A 5,073-nucleotide genomic window follows, 5' to 3' on the forward strand; every position below is an offset into this window, starting at 1 on the left:
ACTCAGACCCTACACCTGGTGGGTTTATTCCACAGTCTCTAACTTTTGAGCTTCCACTGTACCAGCCATCCACCTTCATAAATGGGGACCTTCAACATAGATTCATCCTGGCTCTGTCATGGCAAACTGTTGGGAGTTGTGACTGTTTATGGCTCCCTACCTTCAGGCCCTGTATTAAGGGGCTGCTTCACTGAACTTCAGCATTATCCAGATACGAGGTAGATATATGATTCTATGTCTGTGTATGCTCCCAAACTCCAGAGGACACAGGTTAAGCTACTGAGAATTCTCTCACTGCACCCCAGCTTGGTGCAGTGAGCTTGGGAGGGTCTATGAGTTTCTGACGCTTAGCAAATATGGGAGTGAGATGAGCATCTCTGGATTCTTCTCTTGGGCAGCCCAGCTCTTGAGGAGAAGAGGGATGTAGAAAGAAGAAAGGAAGATGGGAAAAGCCACAGCCCTTTTCTTCAACCTAGTAATGACTATCTGAAAAGACAACAATTTTTACTTCCAAGAAACCCTTTCCAAACTTCTGGTCTTCTCTGGATGTGGGTGATGGTCTGATGATGGCAGGATTGTTTGACATACCTTCAAAAAAGTCCCTCAGAGTTGTGTATATTGGCCCTTCTTTAGGCTGAGTGGGTTCCTATAATTTGTGACGTATAAGGTTGGTAATTTAGACAAAATTCTAAAAGATAAAAAAAAATTCAATTTATCTCTGGGGTACGGTGGATAATTTAGCTCTTTGTTCTTTGGCTTTCTCATTTGCAAAAGGGATAAGATAATAGTACCTACATAGTTGTTGTGAAATTAAATAAGGTAATCCATGTAAAAGCTATAGCTGTTTAACACACTTTTTTTTTTTTTTTTAAACAAAGCAAACGGAAAAACCAAAAGGCAAAGCAACCCCAGGCCCCAGGATGGGTGGCGCGGGCCGGGTAGGAGCTCGTGCGGCTCTGGGGATGAGCGGTGGGCGCCAGAGGGCGCGGCTGCGCTTGCGTGACGTCCTGCCGCCCGGCGGCCGGCGCACGTTCCGCACGACGCACTTCACCGACGCTCTCGCGCAGCCCCTTGCCTGTGAGGGCCGTGCAGGCCTGGGTCAGGCTGTCCCGCGCTCCCGATCTTGGAGGTGCAGTCCCTGAACGCAGTTTGGATGTCACGGATCCCGAGGCAAGTCTCGACGTCCTGCTTGCTGGCCAGCCCCAGGATGGGGACGCCGCCCAGCGCCTCGCTCGTGACCATCTTCTCCAACGCTTGTACTGGGACAGTCTCTCCTCCGTGGAGCCCATGACATAGAGGACACCGTGGCCCTCTGCTTGGTCCTTGTACCACAAAGACTGCAGCTCTTCCTGCCCCCCGGCTAAGCCGCACAGCAGGAGGCGAGCCTTTCCAACGTCCACAGTGCCGATGTTTAGACCCACGGTGGCGGTGATTTTGGACAGACTCCTCCCCTTGGAGTTCTTATGAAACCGGGTTTTTGACCGCTCCAGGACAGTAGTCCTCACGGCATTGTCCAGACCCAGGATCAGGATGCAGTGCTGGTCCTTCAGAAGCATGACCTTGTACAGGTCTGACATCCTGCACCCACCCCGGGCCACTGGAGCCACCGCGTGCCTGACGCACAGACCCTGCGCCTGACGGCACGTGGGCCGTCCCAAGCACAGTTCTGAGTACACGGTAAGAATTCAATCAGTGTGAGCCACCATCGTATAACCTGGTATCTTTATTTCACTATAAATAAATGTTGATGGAGTGTATATTTATTCATTTACTTAACATATATTTACCACTTAATTGCCATAGGAACTTTGGGGAGAGGTAATGAACAAATCAGCCGTCGTGAAGCTTATGTTATAGCGGGGGGAGGGAAATAATAAACAATCGAATAAGATTTATAATGTGTCAGAGAAAGATTAGTGCTATGAAGAAAAATAAACGGGGAGCGGATCAGGAGTGCGAAGAAGTGCTGCTATTTAAGTGATGTAAGGACTCACGGATGAGGTGGCATTTGAACAGAGATCTGAGGTAAAGAATGTTATTCAGCATGTTAGCGGAAAATGTGTTAATTAAATTCAGTATTACAATCTCCAAAAGTTTGATACTATTTATAACTCAAACAGATAACTAAGCCTTTTGCCCAATGAAGAAAAAATTACCTTGAATTGAGTAGATTAATTCAGTTGTTCAGGAGAGAGTTTATACTGTATATTAAAAATATATATTGGTCTAGCCTGGAAATCTTCCTTTTTCTTGCCTTTTAGCTTGTCTTGTGATTTTTTTTTTTGTTTAAGGTCAGGCATGAGGTAATAGGAATTATAAACAGGCCCTTAGTGTGAGGTTCTATGTTAATCTGGCTAGAAGTTGGGCTGTGTTTAATGTTTGCTCTAGCCGTAGGTGCCACTGGCTTCAGATTCCTGGAGTGTACTTGTTTTTGTCTCCCTGTTTTTGGAAGCTTCCCTAAGAATTCCTCCTTAGACAAAGTCTGCACCTTGCAGCTCTTTCAGTGTTATCTATTGTTATTATACTGGAGTCCTGTTGGCGTGGTAGTAGGGTGTGTGGGTGGAAAAGTGATCTATAATCTTATGATTAAAAGTCAGTCATGGGCTTCCCTCGTGGCACAGTGGTTGAGAGTCTGCCTGCCGATGCAGGGGACGCGGGTTCGTGCCCTGGTCCAGGAAGATCCCACATGCCGCGGAGTGGCTAGGCCCATGAGCCATGGCCGTTGAGCCTGCGCGTCTGGAGCATGTGCTCCACAACGGGAGAGGCCACAACAGTGAGAGGCCTGCGTATCGCAAAAAAAAAAAAAAAAAAAAAAGTCAGTCATTTAGTGGGCCTGTGTCCCTGGGTTTTGACTTTCATAAGTGTTTCTTTGCTTTCTCCATTCCCCCCTTAGGTGAGACAGGAAGGCTAGAGGGAGCTGGAGTTGGGGGAAGACCCTTCCTTCTACCTAGGGTAAGTTGCTGGTAGAGTCTTTTTCCCTGGAGAGCAGGCCTTTGTTATAGAGAATGCTCCAGATGTATTTCAAAATGATGACTTTTCCTCCACCTGCCAGAGCCAGGATGGGATAGTTCATAGCTCTTCACTGAAAACCTGGAGGGTTCCCAGAATGAAAACCAATGAAAGTATAGGAGCAAGATCTTATTTTTAAAAGAATAATTATTGACATATAGCTTATTAGAGATATGCACAAATCATAAGTGTACAGCTCAATAAATTTTCACCAAGAGAAAATACCCATATAACCAGCAACCTGATCAAGAAATAGAACATTGGCAGCATCCCAGAACCCCACTAATGACCACTTCCAGTCACTATGCTTTCTAAGGTAATCATTATCCTAACTTCTCACAGTATAGATTAGTTTTACCTATTTTTGAGCTTTATATAAATGAAATCATAAAGAAGGAATTCTTTTGTGTTTGGCTTTATTTCAATCAACATAATGTTTGTAAGATTAAACTGTGCTATTACATGTAGAAGGAGTTCATTCACTCTCATTATTGCATAGCATTTCATTGTATGAATGTAAGATCATTTATTCATCCATTCTGCTGTGATGAACCTTTGAATTGTTTCCTTTTTTACTTTATTAAGGAGAGTGCTGCTATGCACTAGTGTACATGCCTTTTCATGAACGTATGTAGTTGTTTCTGCTAAGTGTATATCCAAGTTTATATCTAGGAGTGGAATATACACGTTTGTCACTAGTAGGTATTGAATGCCAAATAGACGTGCAAGTGTCTGTAACACTTTAAACATATGAGAGTTTGAGTCACTCCACATGCTCACCAATACTTGCTATGATCAGTCTTTTTCCATTTAGCCATTTTTGTGCATGTTATGTGAAAACAGCAGCTGATAAAATGTAAAACCTACCTGTTAGTTTTGAATATTGGCTGCATGGCAGTCTTGAACTCCGAGTTCTGTCTCTTCAGCACCTTGATATTTTCAGAAGTTCTCTGTGGGTTCTCTGCCTCTGTTCAGTTACCCCCTGACTAGACCCATTTTCCAGAACCTTGGTCTCTCACTGTGTTCCAGAAATTGGCAGATTCCCTGAAGGAAGTATGTTTTCCATCTCCTTTTTTTTTTTTTCTTTTTGTGGCTTGAAACAACAATCATCATTTTGTTCTCTCTCACAGTTTCTGTGGGTAAAAAATTTGAAAAGGTTCAACTCAGGGTATTGCATGAAGTTGCAGTCAGTGATGTGAAGCAAGAACAGTGGAAGCTGCAACAGCTGGGCACTGGCTCTTCATGTAATCTTGGGGCCTCTCTCTTCATGTAGTCTTGAGTACCTCCATATGGATTCTGCATGTGGTCTAGTTTGGGCTTCTTACAGCATGCTGGCCTCAGGGCGGTTGGACTGCTTATGTGGTGGCTGTAGGACCTGGCTCCTCAAGTTCTGTGCTTTAGCAGTTCTCCAGCACCTTCAAAATTGTATGTGTGTGTGTGGTATATACATACATACATATAGACATACATATAGACACATGTCTATATGTATGTATATATACATATACATGCATGTATATATCACACGTCATAAACAGAAGTAGAAATAGAAGTCCTATTTGATGAGTCTTATTTATTTGTTCTTAGGAACACTTGTAAGGGTTTCTCTGAAACAAAAAATGATTTTTGCTATTTGATTCGTTTGCTTGTTTTTTAAGAGAGAAAATTCTGGCCAACGTAGTCTCTAAACATTATATCTCTTCCACAGGAGAATCAATATAGAATAAGCTAGTCTGAAATTTGTGGATTTCCAATTCTAAATAGAGTGTCGTGAATTCATGCTTAAAGCTTTTGGTATAACCCATTTTCAGAAGTGTTGAGGACAGCACTTATAATACATGGTATACATCAAATGCCCTGCATTGATCTACAGTTCAGTAGAAAGGCAGACGGATAAATGCATTGACATCATTTTGTCATCCACAAACACCACTAAATGTATTTCTGAAAGTGTTGAAAAGAGCAGTGTGTGCTGTCATTTTATGAAATGTACTGCATTTGTATTGAGAACTGATGGGGAAAAGAAGAAAATAATCCACTGTGAATGTACTTTAACCAAGAGAT

The 5,073-nt window shown here is 43.1% G+C and overlaps 1 pseudogene; it reads right to left on the minus strand.

Moving 5' to 3' along the window:
- Positions 1 to 1,156: 1,156 nt before the first annotated feature.
- Positions 1,157 to 4,858, minus strand: LOC136132267 (ADP-ribosylation factor-related protein 1-like; annotated as a pseudogene).
- Positions 4,859 to 5,073: the final 215 nt, after the last annotated feature.

The sequence above is a fragment of the Phocoena phocoena genome, chromosome 12, assembly GCF_963924675.1.
Source record: "Phocoena phocoena chromosome 12, mPhoPho1.1, whole genome shotgun sequence".
In the NCBI taxonomy this organism is placed as follows: domain Eukaryota; kingdom Metazoa; phylum Chordata; class Mammalia; order Artiodactyla; family Phocoenidae; genus Phocoena; species Phocoena phocoena.